The 22,717-nt window shown below is 39.9% G+C and overlaps 1 pseudogene; it reads right to left on the bottom strand.

The window, feature by feature from the left end:
* Nucleotides 1-1,947: 1,947 nt before the first annotated feature.
* LOC113902109 lies at nucleotides 1,948-22,499 on the bottom strand (annotated as a pseudogene).
* Nucleotides 22,500-22,717: the final 218 nt, after the last annotated feature.

Genomic DNA, 22,717 nt, shown 5'->3' with positions numbered 1-22,717 from the left:
AAGAGGTCTTCCATGCCCAGATATTATACAGGAGGCTTTGTTGACAACAAATGCTATAAGTTTTGAGCATTAATTTCCTGTCTAATTGATACCATGGTTGGGAATCCTTGATTTAGAGGCACTGAATGTGCATAATCAATAATAAAAGCTATTTTGCAAAATGAATGATTTAATATTATGATTTTAATATGCATAGAAATATATAGTAAAGCCATTCTAATCTATAAAACAGATATGAGTGTAATTGAATTAAAATAAAAATCCACATCTTCAAGAATAAGTCCCAAATGATATGAATGATACATTTTAGTTCATTCAAAATTATGCCTTTATGACATATAAACATAGTTGGTATTTAAATAACAATTACAGTCAATAGTCTATTCTTTAAGAGCTAAAGGATAGGAGCTCTGTCCTGCACATGTTCAGTGAGGACAAGATGAAAACAAATTGCCTGAAGTTTTATTTGTGTCTTAAACATAAAAGAGATCAAACTGCCAGCATTCATTGGACCATAGAAGAATTCTGAAAAAATTCTGCTTCCTTGACTATGCTAAAGCCTTTGACTGTGTGTATCACAACAAACTGTGGAAAATTCTTAAAGAGATGGAAATACCAGCCCACCTTAACTGCCTCCTAAGAAATCTGTATGCAGGTCAAGAAGCAACAGTTAGAACTGGACATGGAATAACAGACTGGTTCCAAATAGGAAAAGGAGTACGTCAAGGCTGTATATTGTCACCCTGCTTATTTAACTTCTATGCAGAGTATATCATGAGAAACACTGGGCTGGAAGAAGCACAAGCTGGAATCAAGATTGCCGGGAGAAATATCAACAACCTCAGAAATGTAGATGACACCACCCTTATGGGAGAAAGAGAACTAAAGAGCCTCTTTTTTTTTTTTCCATCTGTGGCAGATTTATGTTTTAATTCATATTATCATACAAAATAAAGTCATATTATAAATTCTTGGCTATATGAAACTTTTAGTATTTTATTCATTTTCATAGTTTTACAGTATTAGTAAAAATAATGACCATTATAAATAAGTATAAAATGGAAGTTGATGAAAAAATAACCCCAAGTCTTCCTTGACTCCCACCCTCCCACCAAAAAACTAGCTAGTATATGGCAAATATCCTTTTCACATATTATCTTTAGGCATATATTCACTTTGTAGTGGTGGATGGTTTAGTCGCTAAGTCGTGTCTAACTCTTGTGATCCCACGGACTGTAGCCTGCCAGGCTCCTCTGTCCATGGTGTTTTCCAGGCAAGATTACTGGAGTGGGTTGCCATTTCCTTCTCCACTAAAGAGCCTCTTGATGAAAGTGAAAGAGGAGAGTGAAAAAGCTAGCTTAAAATTCAATGTTCAAAAACAAAGATCATGGCATTTGGTCCCATCACTTCACGGCAAGTAGATGGGGAAACAATGGAGACAGTGACAGACTTTCTTTTCTTGGGCTCCAAAATCACTGTTGATGGTGCCTACAGCCATTAAATTAAGACACCTGCTCCTTGGAAGAAAAGCTATGACCAACCTAGCCATCACATTAAAAAGCAGAGACATCTCTTTGCTGACAAAGGTCTGTATAGTCAAAGTTATGGTTTTTCCAGTAGTTATGTATGGATGTGAGAGTTGGACCATAAAGAAGGCTGAGCACTGAACAATGGCTTTCAAACTGTGGTATTGGAGAAGACTCTTGAGAGTCCCTTGTACTTAAAGGAGATCAAACCAGTCAATCCTAAAGGAAATCAATTCTGACTATTCATTGGAGGGACTGATGCTGAAGCTGAAGCTCCAATACTTTGCCCAACTGATGCAAAGAGCCAACTCATTGGAAAAGACCTATCCACTGGGAAAGATTGAAGGCAGGAGGAGAAGGGGACGACAGAGGATGAGATGGTTGGATGGCATCAATGAATCAATGGATATGAGTTTGAGCAAACTCCAGGAGATGGTGAAGGACAGGGAAGCCTGGTGTGCTGCAGTCCAGGGGTCACAAAGAGTCGAATAAGACTGAACGATTGAGCATCAACAAAACATGAAAGACTTGAAGCACATGCAAAAGTTGTAAATTTAGACTATTATTTTAAAATGTTGTAAAACCTATCTGCTGAAAAGTTGCATTGTGTATTGAGAGTTTACCTATATTAGAAGATGAACAAAAAACTGCATTTGAATTTTCCTTAGGGTTCAATAGTAGAAAGTTATTTTTCTTTATTCTGCCCTGCATACTAAGTATTTGAAGGCAGAGATTCCTCCCATCCTCCATCACCGCTATACAAGTATACACATTTGATAATAGTGTATACAGTTAATGGGAATGTCACATTGTTCATCTTTTTTTTTTTTTTAACCACTGAGACCAGAGAATATTTTGTGGTCTGGGTATAATTTAAAAGATGCATTCTTATGAAGAACTGATTTCTTTTATAAACAAAATACACATGCCTTAAATATTTCTTCATTTTAAAATGTGAATATTTGCTCTCACAGCTACATTCTGGTGTGACTTAATAATCAGCTACATATGAAGTATTCAAGATAAGAGTACAGCAGTGCTGATTTAAGAATTTTACAAAGTATGACTTGTGGGCAAAATCAACATAGAATGTTTAAAGCCACTCACCTTACTGTTTTTGTTTTTACCTTGCTTTCTTCCATTTTCAGAATCCATGTATCTCATTTGATACAAGGATTCCAGTGGAGGCTCTTAGTTTCCCAAGGCTAGTAGTCATCTAGTGTTTCCTTACTGTGCATGGAATGCCTTGAGAAAGTGACTTCTTTAGCTAAATTAATAAAAATAGGAGGGAAAATGCTTAGGCCAGCTTATTCATGCCCCTCCAATATAGTTCTATAGTTGATAGCTATGTAGATATTAATGATTTTTTGAGCAACTAACCTGGTTCTAAAATGGGATCCAGTTACTCTCAAACATTTCCATCTTAGAAGCCTTAACACTTAAAAATTTTGAAGCACCCAGAGGACATTTTTTTTATCCACTGGTTGTAAACTCTTTATTATTTTTCCTTTCTTTGTAGTTCTTAACCAGTTGCACATTCCACCACACCACTGTTGATGTCATCTATGACGTCGTGAGGGTGGCAACTATCAGCATTGCAGCCCACAGACTGACCAGTTGCCAGGATCTCTTTAATGGTTCCAGAGAGTTCTCTGGGTAGAGATTGATGCCATATCTGCTGGGCAATGTTGATAATCTCATCAAAAGTGATGTTTCCACTGTGCTTAATGTTTTTCTGCTTCTGCCTCTTGGTGGTTCCTTGAGGGCTTTGAGGATAAGGGCAGAAGCAGAAGGTATCACCTCAGCCTTGGCCTGTCTGTTCTGAGTCGTCATTTTCATTTTAATCCTCAGACCCTTCCAATCACCAGTTGCCTTGGTGGTGTCACCATCAACCTCTTTTGGAAACAGACCCAGGGGGCCGATCTTGGGGAGCAGGGCAGACACGACACCAACTTCCCCACCGGTACACCACAGATACACGACTTTGACCTCGTTGGGCTTGGTGGCTCAGTTGGTAAAAAATGTGCACGCAATGCAGGAGACCCAAGTTCAAACCCTTGGTCGGTGTTTGAACTTCCCCTGGGTCAGGAAGATGCCCTGGAGAAGGGAATGACAACTCACTCTGGTATTCTTGCTTGGAGAATTCCATGGTTAGAGGAGCCTGGCAGGCTACTGTCCATGGGGTTGCAAAGAGTTGGACACGACTGAGTGACTAACACATGCTTAGGCAGTATGGTGGAGGCGGCTGGTGTCAGGTGAACCCAGATTCTGGACTACTGAAGAAATTTACACCTTTGCCTCCTCTGAGCTGAAAGTCGAAAGCCCAGAGGAACTTTGTAAGTTATATCTGTTGATTTGTAAGTCATAAATTTAAGTAATAATTTTAAGAATATTAATGTATTTTAAAATAAAAATAAACACCTTACAAGTTAACAGATAACATTTCGATTAAAATAGCTATTTCCTTTAAAAAAGTTAGAAGAGTAGTATTGTTTTGCATTTAATAAAATGCAAAATCTGTTTGATGTCTGACCTAGGAAGACAACTGGAGTCTCCTAAATAATGAAAGGAAAGTGCTTACTGAAATTGGCAATTTAGGAAGTCGGTGGTGATCTATGTCAAAACAATTTTGAAGATACTCATTTGAAGGCAAAGACAGTGTTTCTTGCACATCATTTTATCCCGAGTCTGGTTCAGTGCTTTGCATGTAGTAGACGCCAGATGATATCCAGGAGGTAACTGAACCATCCTGCAGTGGGTTGGGATATGAACAGAGGGTGAAAATACGGATTTAGGGGGCACAGACACCACCTTCTCGGCACTTGGTTGAGAAAAGGAGCAAAACAAGGTCATAGCTGGATTCAGGGCAGGATCAGAGAGGGCTGTTTTTTGTTGCTGTTGTTTATAAGAGTGTTGCTATGTGAGGAAACAAAAACAGCAGAGAGAAACTGACAACACAGCAAAGAAATGGGATGACCGGGACCAATGAGGGGTGGGGGAAGATAAGATATGTATCATCCAGCAGAGAGTTTCATACTTTAATGAGTATATGAGAACCTAGATCTTCTTAAAGTGCAGATTCTGAAACTGTCTGTTTCTAACGAGCACCTGGGCTGCTGGTCTGAGGACCTCACTTTGAGAAGGGAGATTCTAGAGCCCAGATGCAGAGCTGAACCTTGGAGGAGGAGCAGAGAGATCTGAACATCCCGGCTGATGGAACTTTTTTAAGAGAGATTTTTTTCCCCTCTAATATCCAGTTAGTACCCTTTTCCTTTCTAAATTCCGTTTCTAATAATTTCAAATTTCAGTGTTCTCACAATGTTTGATGGACAGCAAGATACTGAGGTTATGGCATAAAATGCAATGGTTCTACTATTTTTAAAATGAGACGTTATTAGGATCACTAACAATTATCTAAATATCATTGCTTCATAAACAGAGCTCAGACTTTGGTGTTAGACATGGTTTGATTCTTGGCTCTGATTCTGAGTGGTTTTGGGCAAACTATTAACATCTTAAGTAGGAGTACTTTCATGCAATTTTTTTTCTTTTGTCTCTTTGTGAGAATTACATATGTATCAATAATACATAAAGACCAGCACACAAGAAGTGGTGGCTATTATTATCACATCACTCCACAAGTGCATTAGGCTGCATCGAATATAATTTCAAAGTTGGTTTCATAAATTATCAGATTCATCTAATTTTTCAAAGAATTTAAATAACAAGGTGGAATGAACAGATCAGGCTTTGTTTCTATGCACAAGAGAACTGTGCATATTTCTTCTGTAACTCGGACATGGTTTAACTTTAAAAAAAATCTCAAAATAGCTCAAGTTAGCAGGCATGCAATTTTAGCAAGGTTGATTGGAATTTTGGCCTTTCCTGTAAGTAAGACTAAGCATACTGCTCATTAGAAAACATTTTTATCTGAATCTTTTATTCTTAGGGGCCAAGAATGCTGTTTTTCTTTGATAGCTAGGTTTACAGAAGGTGAAGAAGTGAAGTGAAGTCACTCAGTCGTGTTCAACTCTTTGTGACCCCGTGGACTGTAGCCTACCAGGCTCCTCCATCCATGGGATTCTCCAGGCAAGAATATTGGAGTGGGTTCCATTTTAATCACCTTAATTAATTATTTCAACATTTCAAGTTATTATTATTATTCATTCTTCATTTACAACTATTTGAATTTTGACAAATTTAAATATAGTGACAAAACAATATATATTCAATATAAGGTTATAATATAAGCCTATTTTAATTTTAATTACAACTGCTATGAAGAAAGGGCTTCCTTGGTGGCTCAGACAGGAAAGAATCTTCCTGCAACGAAGGAGACTTGGGTTTGATCTCTGGGTGGGGAAGATCCGCTACAGAAGGGAATGGCAACCCATTCCAATATTCTTGCCTGGGAAATCCCAGGGACAGAGGAACCTGGTGGGCCATAGTCCATGGGGTCACAAAGAGTCAGATGTGACTGAGTGACTAACACTTCTTCACTTTCTTATGAAGAAAATGTGGATAGACAATATTTCCACTTTTCACACTTGGACTTCCTGTGCTGAGAACACAGTTCTGAGCTCCAGGAATTTGAAGGTGACTGATCATTGCCCCGGGGCCGGGTCTATGTGGGCTGGCTAGATCTCAGGGAGGGAGCCGGAAGCACAGAAAGTAATAGTTTCTTTCTCTGTTGCTTTGAAAGCATCAAGAAGGAACGTCTCCATTTGTTTTTTTTGTGTGTGTTATATTTTTAATGCTCAGTACTAGGCCTTAAAAAAAATTTTTTTTAAAATTATTTACTTAGCTGCACTGGGTCTTAGTTGCAGCTTGCGTGATCTTTGTTGCGTCATGCTGGATCTTTCATTGTGGTGCACATGGGCTCAGCTGCCTTGTGGCTTCTGGGATCTTAGATCCCTCAGTTCAGTTCAGTAGCTCAGTCATGTCCGACTCTTTGCAACCCCATGAATCGCAGCACGCCAGGCCTCCCTGTCCATCACCATCTCCCAGAGTTCACTCAAACTCACGTCCATCGATTCAGTGATGCCATTCAGCTGTCTCATCCTCTGTCGTCCCCTTCTCCTTCTGCCCCCAATCCTTCCCAGCATGAGAGTCTTTTCCAATGAGTCAACTCTTCGCAGGAGGTGGCCCAAATACTGGAGTTTCCGCTTCAGCATCATTCCTTCCAAAGAACACCCAGGGCTGATCTCCTCTAGAATGGACTGGTTGGATCTCCTTGCAGTCCAAGGGACTCTCAACAGTCTTCTCCAACACCACAGTTCAAAAGCATCAATTCTTCGGCGCTCAGCTTTCTTCACAGTCCAACTCTCACATCCATACATGACTACTGGAAAAACCATAGCCTTGACTAGATGGACCTTTGTTGGCAAAGTAATGTCTCTGCTTTTGAATATGCTATCTAGGTTGGTCATAACTTTCCTTCCAAGGAGTAAGTGTCTTTTAATTTCATGGCTGCAATCACCATCTGCAGTGATTTTGGAGCCCCCCAAAATAAAGTCTGACACTGTTTCCACTGTTTCCCCATCTATTTCCCATGACGTGATGGGACCAGATGCCATGATCTTCGTTTTCTGAATGTTGAGCTTTAAGCCAACTTTTTCACTCTCCACTTTCACTTTCATCAAGAGGCTTTTGAGTTCCTCTTCACTTTCTGCCATAACGGTGGTGTCATCTGCATATCTGAGGTGATTGATATTTCTCCCGGCAATCTTGATTCCAGCTTGTGTTTCTTCCAGCCCAGTGTTTCTCATGATGTACTCTGCCTCTAAGTTAAATAAGCAGGGTGACAATATACAGCCTTGACATACTCCTTTTCCTATTTGGAACCAGTCTGTTGTTCCATGTCCAGTTCTAACTGTTGCTTCCTGACCTGCATATAGGTTTCTCAAGAGGCAGATCAAGTGGTCTGGTATTCCCATGTCTTTCAGAATTTTCCACAGTTTCTTGTGATCCACACAGTCAAAGGCTTTGGCATAGTCAATAAAGCAGAAATAGATGTTTTTCTCTTGCTTTTTCCATGATCCAGCGGATGTTGGCAATTTGATCTCTGGTTCCTCTGCCTTTTCTAAAACCAGGTTCCCTCACCAGGGATCAAACCTGCATCCCCTGGATTCTTAACCACTGGACCTCCTGGAAAGTTCCTTCATTTGGTTTTCTTTATGAAACACATGCAGAGGGCAAAGAGGAGGTTCATAGAAGGTTAAAAAAAGAATAAATTGAGATTTATTGAGATAAATTTAAGTCAATTTTCCAGACTATCCCCAGGCACATTTTACTGGAACTTTTATTCTTAGTATTCACAATATTGCAAATATTTAGCTCTCCCTTATCAATCTTATAATCATCGTTGATCTCTTGCATTGGTAGAATATGCCAGGATGGTGGGAGATATTAATGTAGTACAATGAGTACTGACGTTGGTAGCATGTTTTCATGTACGAGGTGATGAGGAGATGCAGAAATGTCAGCCAAGCTACTTGACACCAATTTTAGTTGAGGTCTGTGGGCCCAGTGCTATTAAGATCCTGCTTGACTTTACTTTGAAAAGTTTTTCTCCTTCTTTTTCTAAATCTTGTAATTGTATGTCAAGTACCAACTTCATAATTCATGCTCCTACTCTAATCATGCTTTTAAGAACTTTAAGAATTATAAGCCCAGGGATCTTTTCAAAAGGATCAGACTAGAAATGGATGTTTATGGTGGGTGTCATGTTAATTTACAACCACTGTCCTAACCTGACATTAGATGTATCCAAAGATATGGCAATAAACATGCAGGATAGTGATGTCTGATTCTGAAAAACTTACTTATTCACAAGAATTTATTTTCTCCACTGTGTGTTGGCCAAATATGTCAGGATAGCAATTAAAAGTAGATCTGAAAATTTATAGCTCCTGATCTTTTAATTTAGCATCCAGTAAACTTTTCTGTCAGTGAGGGCTTAAAGAACAAAACACTTCATTGGCAAAGAATTTTTCTTGCGGGATTACATTGCAATTATTTTGCAAATGATGTGAAATTTCTACAAGCCACTAGAAGAGCATAAATAATCTTATCTCTAAAATTTGAATTTAAGTCAAAATACTCCTAGTATTTTATCAGGTTCATATTTGTGTTTGACTTTTGAAGGACCAGCATTTATGTGTCTTGGTATCTCTGCTAGCTAGCAACTCAATAAATATTTTTTGTTGCTCAATAAATATATGCTGATTAATTAATTTTATTTTTTCACCCATGTTAATGTTTTAACTTTCCTAGTCATGAATCTTTGTGCAGTTGTAAATTTGGAGATTAAAAGAAATTCTGGAAGGACAAATCCTATTAAGGTAAAATTTTTCTCTAATTTCTAAAGCAGAATCAGAAAAAGTTAACTCGTTAACATAATTAAATTGGTAATTTATTGCATGTGTTGTCAAATAAAACTTTTATTTCAAAATGGTGAAAAGTTTGGCTCTTGGAATTTATCAATTTAGATTTGTTTTTATATACGTTACAGGAAAATAAAAGTTATTGAAAATTTGGCCATGGCATAATGACTAATAAGATTTTAGAAAGTGAAGTGATAGGTAAATAACATTCTTCTGGCCTATGCCACCACTAGGAGAGTAAAATCAGTTCATAAATGCATATGATCCCCAGATATCTCTTGAGTACTCCTAAATCTTTGATCTTTTGGAGTTACAGCTCTTTTAATTTTCAAATACAATGCTTTGAATGACCATCTCAGCTTCCCCAAATATCTCCAAGAATTCTTTTCAAAAACTAAAAAATAAAAGTTTATTTGGTTGTGTTGGGTCTTGGTTACGGCATAGGAACTCTTAATTGCAGCGTGTGGGACCTGGTTTCCTGACCAGGGGTCAAACCTGGGCCCCCTGCATTGGGAGCAAGGAGTCATAGCCACTAGACCAGCAGGGAAATCCTCCAAGGATTCTCAAGAGTGAACATATCTCCAGATTTCTCTGGTTCAGCTGTGTACTTCTGCAGAATTCTCACTGCCTGTTTCAGTCTCTCAACTACGCCAGACACTCACCTTTCCCAGGTAGCACATGGCCTCATGCAGAGCATTGCCATACCCTCAAGATACCACTAACAAAGCTGTGTATCCAACTTTGCTGAAGGTCGCCACACTTCAGAAGAGAATTAGAATATAAAAATGTTCGCCACTGCCTTAAACCTATACTTTGAATACAACTATTTCTGGAACCTAAACGCTTCTGGAAGTTAAACACTTTATAGGTTTATTCAGCTTCCCAGCCTTTCTGCCTTACCTCAAAGTCCACCCTGTTCTCATTTGTTGGAGAAATACTTTTCATAAATGTTAATATTTCCCAAGGCCAAATTCATGCCAGCTTAAGAATATTCCACTATTATTATCTATGGGTACTATTAGAATATTCCACTAATATTACCTATGGGAGTTGGTTTCTCACTAGGACTCACTAGACATCCTTAGACACAAGAAGACACACAGAAATACATCTCTTAAGGTTTGGTTTGTAGTGAAAGTGGTGGGGGTGGTAATAAATAATTCTAACAGAGCAATACAGGATGGCTGTTGGCATAACGAATTCTGTTTCTACTGAGGTTTCTGGGCTAGTAGGAAGTAAGCTAATTCCTCCTGATGTCTTTTGATCTCCTTTGGGTCCCTTTTGGGTAAAACACACACTCACGCAAGATCTCCCAAGTTTGAACAATTATTCTCAGAGACTAGACCATCTAAGTGCATATTATAGAAAGGAAATACATCTCTAAAGCCATTACTTTGCTGACAAAGGTCCATCTAGTCAAAGCTATGGTTTTTCTAGTAGTCATGTATGGATGTGAGAGTTGGACTATAAAGAAAGATGCACGCTGAAGAATTGATGTTTTGAACTGTGGTGTTGCAGAAGACTCTTGAGAGTCCCTTGGACTACAAGGAGATCAAACCAGTTCATCCTAAAGCAGATCAGTCCTGGTTGTTCATTGGAAGGACTGATGTTGAGGCTGAAGCTCCAATACTTTGGCCACCTGATGTGAAGAACTGACTCATTGGAAAAGACCCTGATGCTGGGAAAGATTGATGGCAGGAGGAGAAGGGGACAACAGAGGATGAGATGGTTGGATGGCATCACTGACTCAATGGACATGAGTTTGAGCAAGCTCAGGGAAGCCTGGCGTGCTGCTGTCATGGGGTTGCAAAGAGCTGGACGCGACTGAGAGACTGAACTGAACTGAAAGCCAGTACATCTCATGAAGAATTTTTCCTGATGGTAGAAAACAGCATTCTACATTTTACACAGCAAAGTTTCAGACCCTTTCCCCGCTCTGTTTTCCTTACCTAGATCATGACCAGAGGTCTATCTCTGAAAAAATAAAATGGCACCTATTATAATACTTTTTCAAATAACAGAGCCATAGACCCCTGATCACTACCTCTATTTATCCAAAGATCCAACAGAAAATATCTGATGTGTGTAATCTATGGGGATATGGGTGTGTCTGTGTTTGTGTGTGTATATATGTAAAGTTCTGTGTGTGCTAGGTCTCTCAATCATGTCCGACTCTCTTTGGCCCCATGGACTGTAGCCCACCAGGCTCCTCTGTCCATGAGATTTCCCAGGCAAGAATACTGGAGCAGGTTGCCATTTCCTACTCCAGAAGATCTTTCCGCCCAGGGATGGAATCTGCATCTCTTGTGTCTCCTGCATGCGTGTGTGTGTGTGTGTGTGTGTGTGTGTGTGTGTGTGTGTGTGTATGAAAGCTTCAGTTACATAGGATTGAAATAGTTTGGCCTGACTGGTATATTTCTGTCCACAAGTGTCCATGGTAGAGTCATGGATGGATCATTCTTAGTCCAAGAACTCCTGGTAGACCAACGATTTACCTCAGAGACCCTTGTGAGCATTCTAAACTGATGTTTACATTCAAGGAAATCCCTTTGCCTTCTTTCACAAAGGACCTTCTGAAGGAGCTGAGCCAAGGCTGGCCTCTTCCATGGCTATTTCCAACCCCTGAGGGGACACCAGACTCTCCTCTGTGTAGACTGAGATTTCATGGCTGTGCTGGAACTCTGAGAATAGCCAACGGCTTCATTTCATAGCTGTTTGTAACATCTCTTCACTCTGCATGGAGGTGAGTGTGAGGTGTGCTGGAGATCACCTTTCTCCCACCACTGCCTCTGATGACTATTAAGGGAGAATCTGGGATCACAACCTGGGTCTCTTTTTCCCCAGGCCAGTCTATTTTATAGTTTTGAAATCCTTTCCTTTTGAAGCTAACATATTAACTGATATCTATGCACTTTTCACAGAAATAGGAAGAATGAAAAATTTGGGGGGACTTCCCTGGTGGTACAGCGGGTGAGAATCTGCTTGCCAATGCAGGGTACCTGGGTTGGATCACTGGTCCAGGAGGATTCCACATGCCACAGAGCAACTAAGCCCATGCACCACAGCCACTGAGCCCATGCTCTAGAGCCTGTGCTCTGCAACTAGAGAAGCCATCGCAGTGAGAAGCCTGCACGCTGCAATGAAGAGTAGCCCCACTCACTGCAGCTAGAGACAGTCCATATGCAACAACAGACTCAGTGCAGACAAAATAAACCTAACAAAGACTTCTAAACATTTCTAAACAATTAAAGACACTTTTTAAAATATAGTTTGAATTTTTAGCAGTTTCCTATAATAGAGGGCTGTTCCCTCCTGCAAAGATAAAATGAAATATTTTATATTTCAAAATATAAATGCAAATAGTTATTACAATTCTAAGTTAATAGTACAGTAAATGTCATGCTTAATTTTTTCCTGCTTTTTAGCAGAACAAGCTGAACAAACAAAAAGGCTGTTGCTCTGATCAAGAAAACTTAATGAGAGGTCAGGTAGAACTTTCGTACTGAAACATAAAAACAAAAAGGGAAAAAAATGTTTTAGAGAAAACAGGGCTTGACTATTTTTATCTTTGACTATCACTACTAAATATATCCATTTAGGGAAAAACACAGAGTTCATTTTACTCATTCCACTAGGTTGCAGGAAAAGAAGTTTAGTAAACAGATATTCTCTTCTTCTTTTTTCCCAGAAACCCCAATAGTTTATTTTAAAGCTAATTCTAGGGTAAGTCCTTTTGATCTTACTGCTATCACTTAGAGAATTATAGTGTGGTTTTGCAAATCTGGCTAGAATGCAGGACCTTAACAACAACAAAAAAAGAAGTCTTAGATTCTATGTTAAATACTTTGAGTTCAATGATAGGAAACTTTTGTAGATGCTGGAAAAAAGAAAAAAAAAAAAAAAACAACCCAAAGCCTTAAGATCTTTACAGTAGGAAGAAAATAACCAGCTACTCTTCAAATTATGGGGTTGGCCCCAAGTTTTGAAAGCTACCATCTCTGCCGGTCTCCTAATGAGCTGTCTGTGCACACAGGGGAAAGTCAGTAAGTACCAAGGGCTTCTCTCTAGTCTGGCCATCTCATCTAGCAGATTCAAAAGACACATTTAGGATCCCTGCCTTCATCCACTGGGCAGAACACTCATCATCATCAACATCTTATGTGACGAGTGTCCAGCTCAGTCACCTTGGTACTCTGTGATGACCTACATGGAGGAGTGGGGGAGACTTAAGAGGGAGGAGACATATATATATATTCACGTAGAGCTGATTTACTTTGTTCTATAGTAGAAACTAACACAGCATTGTAAAGCAATTACACTCCAATTAAAATAAAAACTGTACTGAAGCCTTCCTCAATGTTCGTCTGCCTTATGGAGGAGTGATATGTGATTCACCTAGGGTTTTTTCCCTTTCTGCTGCCTGCACATCTGTATTCCTCCCTCTTACTTTCATTTCTTAAATATCATCTGTACCACTGTGTCTACTTTTTTCTCACTGGCTCCCATTTCCAAATATAGAATGAAACCTACCTTTCTGAATACCATTATGGAAGTACTGACATTTGTAATCCTTTAATTACTGACACTGAAGGATGTATTTTTATAGGTAAAGATGGGATACTGAGAACTTTATCATTATATATGTATATTTTTTCTCTTTACATGAACTTAATTTTTTCCCAGGTTTAGTGAGATATAATTGACATATAATATTGTGTAAGCTTAAGGTGTACAACATAACGATTTGATACACATGTAATCATGAAATGATTACCACCGTAAGGTTAGTTAACACTTCCATCACTTTATGTAATTACCATTTCTTCCTTTTTTGTGGTTACAACACTTAAGTTTTATCTTTGTAACTTTCAAGCATATAATATTGCTAACTATAGTCAGCATGTGAAAGTGTTAGTTGCTCAGTCGTGTCTGACTTTTTGCAACCCCATGGGTTGTAACCCACCAGGCTCCTCTGTCTAGGGAATTCTCCAGGCAAGAATGCTGGAGTGTGTAGCCATTTCCTTCTCCAAGGGATCTTCCCAACCCAGGGATCGAATCTAGGTCTATTGCATTGTAGGCAGATTCTTTACTGTCTGAACCACCAGGGAAGCCCCATGCTGTACATCAAATCCCCAGAACTCATTCATCTTAAATCTGGAAGTCTTTATCCTTTGACCAATATCTACCCATTTCCATCAGCCTCTGCCCTGGCAGTCACCATTCTAGTCTCTATTTCTATGAGTTTGGCTTTTTAAGATTATATGTTTATTTTTTCTTCACCCACTTAACTGCCAATAGACACTTCAGTTGTCTCCATGTCTTGGCTATTGTGAATGATGCTGCCAGGAACATGGGGTTACCCTTCAAGAGAGTGATTTCATTTCCTGAAAATACACAGTCAGAAGTGGAATTACTGGACTGTATGGTAGTTCTGTTTTGAATTTTTTGAGGAACCACCATACTATTTCCCACATGTAGCTGTATCAATTTACATTCCCACCAACAGTGTACAGGGTTCCCTTTCCCCCACATTCTTGCCAACGCTTGTCTCATCTTTTTGATAATGGCCATTTTAACAGGTGTAATGTCACTGTGATTTTGATATGCATTTCCTGAAGGTTAGTGATTATGAGTATCTTTTTGTGTGTCTGTTGGCCATTTGTCTTCTTCAGAAAACTGTTTTTTCTTTAAATCAGATTTGTGTGTGTGTGCTATATGAATTCCTTATATATTTTGGATATTAACCCCTTATCAAATAGATGGTTTGTCACTGTTTTCCCAATTCTATATCTTAACTTTTAATTTTGCTGATGGTTTCCTTTGCCGTGCAGAAACTCTTTAGTTTGATGTTGTCCCACTTGCTTATTTTCACTTTTGTTGCCAGTACTTTTGGTGTCATCCAAAAATCATTTCCAAGACCACTGTCAGGCAGCTTTCTCTCTATTTATTCTTCTAGGCGTTTTATGGCTTCTGGTATTACAATTCATTTATTTCCTGTTAATTTTTGTGAATGGTATAGAATAGGGGTCCAATTTCATTCTTTAACATGTGAATATCTAGTTTTTCCGACACAGTTTATTGAAGTGAGTCTACCTTCCCAATGAGTATTCTTGGCTCCCTTGTCAAATATTCAGATCAGATCAGATCAGTCGCTCAGTCGTGTCCGACTCTTTGCGACCCCATGAATCGCAGCTCGCCAGGCCTCCCTGTCCATCACCAACTCCCGGAGTTCACCCAGACTCACGTCCATCGAGTCAGTGATGCCATCCAGCCATCTCATCCTCTGTCGTCCCCTTCTCCTCCTGCCCCCAATCCCTCCCAGCATCAGAGTCTTTTCCAATGAGTCAACTCTTCGCATGAGGTGGCCAAAGACTGGAGTTTCAGCTTTAGCATCATTCCTTCCAAAGAACACCCAGGGCTGATCTCCTTCAGAATGGACTGGTTGGATCTCCTTGCAGTCCAAGGGACTTAAGAGTCTTCTCCAACACCACAGTTCAAAAGCATCAGTTCTTCGGCAATCAGCCTTCTTCACAGTCCAACTCTCACATCCATACATGACCACAGGAAAAACCATAGCCTTGACCAGATATCTGTGAGTTTATTTCAGGGCTATTGATTCTCTTCCATTGGCCTATGTGTCTGTTTCTATGCTAGTATCATTGTATTTTAATGACTATAGCTTTGTAATAAAATTTGAAATCAGGAAGTATGATACCTCCAGCTTTGCTCTTCTTTCTTGAGACTGCTTTGACTATGAAGGATCTTTTGTGGTTCTGTAAAAATTTTAGGATTGTTTTTTCTATTGCTGTGGAAAATGCCATTGGGATTTTAATAGGGATTGCACTGAATCTATATAGGTCACTTTGACTAGTATTAACACTTAACAATATTAATTCTCTAATCAATGACAAAGGCTATCCACTCCAATATTCTGGCCTAGAGAATTCTATGGACTGCATAGTCCATGGGGTCGCAAAGAGTCGGACATGACTGAGAGACTTCCACTTCAATCCATGATCATTGGATATCTTTTCATTTAGAATTTGTGTCTTCTCTAATTCCTTTCATCAGTCTCTTGTAAATTTCAGTACAGAGATTTTACCTCCTTGGCTAAATCTAAGTATTTTATTGTTTTATAAATAGGATTGTTTTCTTTCTTTTTCAGATAGTTTGTGGTTAGTGTATAGAAATGTAAATGCTTTTTGTATGTTGATTTTGCATCCAAAGATTTACTGAATTATTTTATTAGTTCTAAGCTTTTTTAGTGGATTTTTTAGAATTGTCTCTGTGTAAGAACGTATCATCTGCAAACAGAGAAGATTTCATCATACTTAATATGTTTTTTTCATCTACCTTCCAGGAGTGATTCTTCCTGTTAATAAAAGTTTTATAAGCATGAGAAATATACCTGCAATTCAGATGTTGGCTATCTGAACCTGTAAGGGCTGACATCTTTATGAACCTTATCCATCCAGGATATAAAGCTCAGTTATTTTATAAGTGTTTCCACTGTACCTGTCTCTTCTTGCAATAATTTCAAGCCACAAGGTCCCTTCATTCTTATGATTTTTGCCCCAGGCATTGTTCAGCCCAGTGCTCCCCTGCCTCTTCCTCTTCCATAGCTCAGAATAACTCCTTTTTCTCCAGTTCATCTAAATCCTCTCTACTCTACCCCACCCACTTGCTTCAAAACACCTGGACCTGAGTTACCCATCTACTGAACCAAAGCATTAACTGACAAAGTCAGTCTCTCCCTGAGGAGCCGTGGTTCTCAGCTGGTGGTGGTTTCTCCCCAGGAGACATTTGACAGTGTCTGGAGATGTTTTTGATGGTCACATCTACAGAGGTACTACTAGCACCTCGTGGGTGGAGGCCAGGGATGGTGCTAATATATTACATATACACGACAATCCCTTACGACAAAGAATTATCCAGCCCAGATTCTCAGTAGTACACCTGTTGAGAAATCCTACTGAAAAAAAAAAAAACAAAACTTAGATAAGCTTTAGTAATCATTGGTATTTTCTACTCTGCTCCTATTAATGTTTGATTACTTCTGTGCATTGAGTTACATATTTTATACTCTCCTCCTCCCCGACACACCAGTCAACAAACAATTGTTGAAAACCAGATACATGTCAGGCAGGGTCAGGCATTCCTAAGTTACTTATGGTTCTATGAGGAAAACAGGTGACATTTTTATGAAACATACCCAGCTGGAATACAAAGCTCAGGTATTTTGTTAGAAGAGTTTCCACTGTACCTGTCTCTTCTTGCAAGAATTTCCAGCCACAGAGTCCCTTCATTCTTACAATCTTTGCCCCAGGCATTGTTCAGCCCAGTGCTCTCCTGCTCCTCCCTTTTTCATAACACAGAGTTACGGTTCAACCTCGTGATTGAAGGGGCTATGATGACATAAAGAAGATGTACCTAATGTAGCCCAGGATGATCTGCAAGGATTTTTGGAAGGATTCTCAGAAGGAAGAGGTCTGAATTGAGCCTGGAAGAATATGTAGGAGAAAGGCAAGAAAAGGAAGGGAGAAAGGCACATTTCTCACAGAGAAAAACATGGGTCAGGACACATGATTAGAAAAGAGGGCAGTAGCAAGTCCTGAACCAGGTCGACGTGATGGCAACCATCAAGATGGCCCCTAAGTTGGCAACTGGGAGTCCTAAAGGAGGAGTTAATTGGGTGGCATGATAAGATTGAATTTTAGAAAGGTCATACAATTCCTGAAAGCTAGCTGAGAGCTAATGAACTAAAGTGGAAATGAGAATGGGGAAGAGGGGCCAGTTGGAGTGATATTGAGGAGACAGCAAGGACAGGACTGGGGATGGGGCAGACATGGAGGTGAGAGATGAGGAAGTCCAGCATGACCTCCAGATTTCAGGTGTGGTACCATTTACAAGTCAGGGAAAGCAAGGGGAAGCCTGCGGGATAAGACAGAAAATCAATTTTGGAAAATCTTTGTGTCAGACAAATATTTTCATTTATAAAAGTAGTTTACATGTCTCTACTGCTGAAGAATTGATGCTTTTGAACTGTGGTGTTGGAGAAGTCTCTTGAGAGTTCCTTGGACTGCAAGGAGATCAAACCAGTCAATCCTGAAGGAAATTAGTCCTGAATATTTATTGGAAGGACTAATACTGAAGCTGAAACTCCAATACTTTGGATGGGAAGAGTCGATTCATTAGGAAAGACCCGATGAAGGCAGGAAGAGAAGGGGATGACAGAGTATCAGACGGTTGGATGGCATCACCGACGCAATGGACATGAATTTGAGCAAGCTTCAGGAGCTGGTTAAGGACAGGGATGCCTAGTGTGCCACAGTCCACAGGGTCACAAAGAGTCAGATATAACTGAGTGAGTGAGCAACAACATACATGCCTTTTGCCAAAAAATTGTAGAAGAGAAATAAATATGAAATCTCCATTCAGAAATGCCAGCATTAAACTTTGGGTGAAGGTGGTTTTTTTTTTTTGCTGTGCTGAGTGGCTTTCTGGATCTCAGTTCACTGACCAAGGATTGAACCTGGGTCCCATCACTGAAAGCTGGCAATCCTAACCACTAGGCCATCAGGAAACTCCTATTTTTTAGGGGGTGGGGTTTCTTCCAAATTGTTCTGTGTGGAAAAATTACACACAGAATGCAATCACATAAGAAAACAGAAAATCACAAAAGCAAATGCAATCACATAAGAAAACAGACTCTTATGTGAATCATCTAAAGGTATGATTTCAATACCTTTAGACCATGAAATTTTTGTACCTGGTTTTATGTCCCTGGATATGTTCTGTTGTCTACTAGTTTACAGTATATGGGAGCTTGAATGGAATTTGTACCCTACTGTTCTGTGAAAATTGTATAAATCTTGTGTGTTAGTCATTTAGTTGTGTCCAACTCTTTGCGACCCTGTGGATTGTAGCTCACCAGGCTCCTCTGTCCATGGAATTCTCCAGGTATGAATACTGGAGTGGGTTGCCATTTCCTTCTGCTGGGGATCTTCCCAACTCAGGGATCGAACCCGGGTCTCTTGCATTGCAGGCAGATTCTTTTAATTATATTGGTTCATAATGCTTTTCTTTTTTTTTCATTTTCTTTTTTTTTCATAATGCTTTTCAGGTCTACTATATCCTTCAACTTTTCTGTATATTCATTCTAATAAGTTTTGAGAGTTTGATAATGAAACTCCAACTAAAAATCTTAATTTCTCTACTTAAAAAATTGAAATTTATAGTGGAACTATATGTAATCTTGTTCTCTATTTTCCGAGTCTCCTATAAATGTGTTATCATATTTTCATAATTTAAAGAATAAAAAAAAGAAAAAAGAAAAATACAATCACAAATTTTATCACTTTATAGATGACTTTCCTTCCACTTTGTAATATATATATATATTTCATAAGCATATATTTCTGTTTTACTATTTATTTTATGCTGGAGTATAACCAATTAACAATATTGTGATAGTTCTAGATGTACAGCAAAGTGACCCAGTCATACATATACATGTATCCATTGTAATATATTTTTAAACATCTCTCTGTGTCATGGACTATCCATTTACATTTTCACTGATTGCACAATATCTCATTCTATGGAAAAACCATAATTTATTCCACCATCCCTATTGTTTAGATTGCTTTGAGGATCTCATTTCTAACAAATCATGCATAATGCCATCACAGGTTGAGTCCTCCAGAGACTCCAGAGATGGACAGAAATGCCATTTGAAGCATAAGATAGTTATCAGGGACTGACGCCAGGTAAGTGAAGAGGGAAGGAACAGGAATGGGTGAGGGAGAAGTTGAACTCTGACACAGGCTGACAGCCTCAACAGTCCTCACTTATATAGAAAGAGTCCATCAGAGTTGTCCCAAATTGGGTGGAAATGACAGGACTTTTTATAACTTCAAGTCCTGGGGCCACTTTCACTGGACATGGCCTCAGGCGAGGCTGCGCTCTGCAGCTGAGGTGGACTTCTAAAGAGAGATTTGGCTAGTGCCTCTATGTGTCCACTGAGGATACTCCTTTTATGCATATATCTTTACCCATATCCTTAGGATAAATTCTCAGAAGTAGAATTGCTGCAGTAGAGCAAGGGCATTTTAAAAATTTTAATATTTATTGCCAAATTACCTTCCAAAAAGATGGTCATTTTCTCCTATCAACAGTTCATTTCACCACTAATGTACAAGAACATGACAATTGTACTGTTTCATGTTTTTAAATATTGAAAGATACTTCAAATTCTTTTGGAAAATAAATAATATTTATGATGTTTTGTCATTATGAATTTTAAGTCTTTCTTTCTGCTTCTGCTGCTGCTGCTAAGTCGCTTCAGTCTGTCCGACTCTGTGCAACCCCATAGACGGCAAAGAATTGGATTTGGGTCTTCTGAGTTGCAAATTTGCAACACTAAAGAGACAGAAATAGCTGGTGCCTGAGCTGACTTGAAACAGAATTTGCAATACCCTATAGCTCTTTCCATGTGAGTATTTGAGCAAACAAATGAAATTCCCACTTATTAGGAAAAATTCATATTTGACACATTACTGATAGAGATGAATGGGAAATAATCATCATTTACTAAGTGCCCGCTTGATGCCAAGCAATGCCCTGGGCTTCTACATAAAACATAATTTTAATTCTCACAAGAAACATTTGAAGTAGTTATTCTCATCACATTTTTCAGGTGAGCAAATTGAAGCTCAGAGAATTTGGTAACTTGGTAACCTTAGTCATCCAAATTCCCACTTCTGTGCACTTCTTGCCATCCTGGGCTGCTTCCCCCATTGCTGAAAGTCAATTGATATAGCAGTAGCTTTAAATGACATTATATATATATACACACACACACATATATTTATATATATATATATATATGTATAATAACTGTAGTAGTAGTAATTCTCATGAAGCTTGCAGAATGTCTGTCTTTCTATTGGTTTGGAAGTCCACAGCATTCACCGTCTAAAATTTTTGTATCACTTATGATAAACAGCACATTGCATATATAAGGTGCTTGCTAAATATTTAATATTGGGTTGGCTAAAAGGTTCATTTGGGTTTTTCCATAAGATATTATGAAAAGCCCAAATGAAATTTTTGGTTAAGGTCTTAAGTAGCCAGAAAGACATTTCTTCCTAGTTTCTTTAATCCTTTCATCCTCATTGGGTTTGTTCTGATCATGGTGTCCTCAGGAGGCAAGGGGATGATCCAGCCAATGGTTTTTCACTTTAGCAGAAACAACTGGTGAGGTCTTCTAAACAGACCCACTGATTACAGACAATGCCAGTGAAAAGAAGATTGGATGAAAATAAACATAACAAACAAACACCATCCTCTAGAAGTCACCCAAATCTGGAAGGATGCTGGTGAAATCTTTATTCAGAAGAGTAAGTGAGTTTAATCCCAGCTTTAGGTCTAATGTCTAGGCAACAGGAAATACTGAGGGAAGAGAAATATTGTGAAGACATCTGAAAGAGAGCCATCAGACAAAACCAGAAGGCTAACTGGTTTCCTTAAGGCAATGGCCTTCTAAAACAGGGGGTGGATGGTAGAGTCGGAGAGAAGTAGAAAGCTATTCTAGGCTAAAAAAATAGAGGTAACCAAAGGCAATATGTGGTTATTGTTTGGGTTCTGGTCTAAAGCAGCGGTTAAAAGATACTTTGGAATCCATTGGAGGAATCTGAGTCTGGACTGGGTGTAGATTAATACTAAGTGATTATGGTTAGCTTTAGTTAAGTGTGAAAATGATAATATGCAGAAAAGTGTTCTTTAAAGAACGAGATGTCTACTATGCTATCTATGGGTGAAATATAATTCTCTCTTTAAGTAGGAAATATATCTTCAGTAGACAAGGTGATGAAGTAAATAAGGCAAAAATAGATTCTAGTTATGCTAGTCCTTATGCTAGTCTCTTTGCTCTTTGACGTCATTTTTCATCATATAGAGTAAACGATCCACCAGGAAGAAAAATAAAAGGATTGCTTCCTCTACTGGAGTAAGAACTCATCTTGATCGTCTTCCAACCACGACACCATCAGTGTGTGGCCAGGATAGGGCAAGAGCTTGAATCGAGGTCCCAGGGAGCCTAGACAGATAAGCAGGTTCCTATCCGGAGATCTGATTTGCGTATGAAAAGAATCCACACACTCCAGCCTTTGAGCCTCCTACCCTCCAGACTTGCGCACCTACCCAAGGGCCCCTGCGGATGGTGAATGACGCATCACCTTACTGCTCCAGACGTGTCCTCAAACCACGCAGGATGGCGGGTTTGACGCTCAAGGTGGGGGCTGACTTTCTTTCTCCTCGGACCCTTATTGGAGGGCCGGGACTGGAGTGGCAGGTACCTTCCTCCTTGCCCACCTGGAAGCCAAGCGGAGCGGGGCGGGCCCAGGCTGGGGGCAATGGGCTGCACGTGCCTAGGCCAGTACCCTCACCTGCCGCCAGGAGGGCCCGGGCCACGGAAGGGGGCGGAGACCTGGGAGAGGGGCTGTCCGCACCTGGCGGCGGGGCGGGTGCGCAGCGGGCTCGGCCGGAGCGGGAGCAGGTGAGGGCGGCTGGCCGGGCAGAGCTCCATCGCGGGGGACGTTCTTGGCCGGGAAAGGTGCAATTGTGTGCAGCTATTCCTGGTATGTCAGGCGGGCCGGGCGGCCGCGAGCTGTAGGGGCGCCGCTTCCCGGGGCCCGGGGAGAGGGAAGGCGGCCAGGCGGGCGGAGGCGAGAAGGATGCGGACAGGATGCGGGCGCGGGGGCGCCTCCCCTCCGGAGAGAGGATGGGGGCCCGCGGTCCGGCGGG

Source organism: Bos indicus x Bos taurus, chromosome 12, assembly GCF_003369695.1.
Source record: "Bos indicus x Bos taurus breed Angus x Brahman F1 hybrid chromosome 12, Bos_hybrid_MaternalHap_v2.0, whole genome shotgun sequence".
Classification (NCBI taxonomy): Eukaryota; Metazoa; Chordata; class Mammalia; order Artiodactyla; family Bovidae; genus Bos; species Bos indicus x Bos taurus.
The sequence above is the reverse complement of the archived record's forward strand: the minus strand, read 5'-3'. Positions and strand labels throughout refer to the sequence as shown.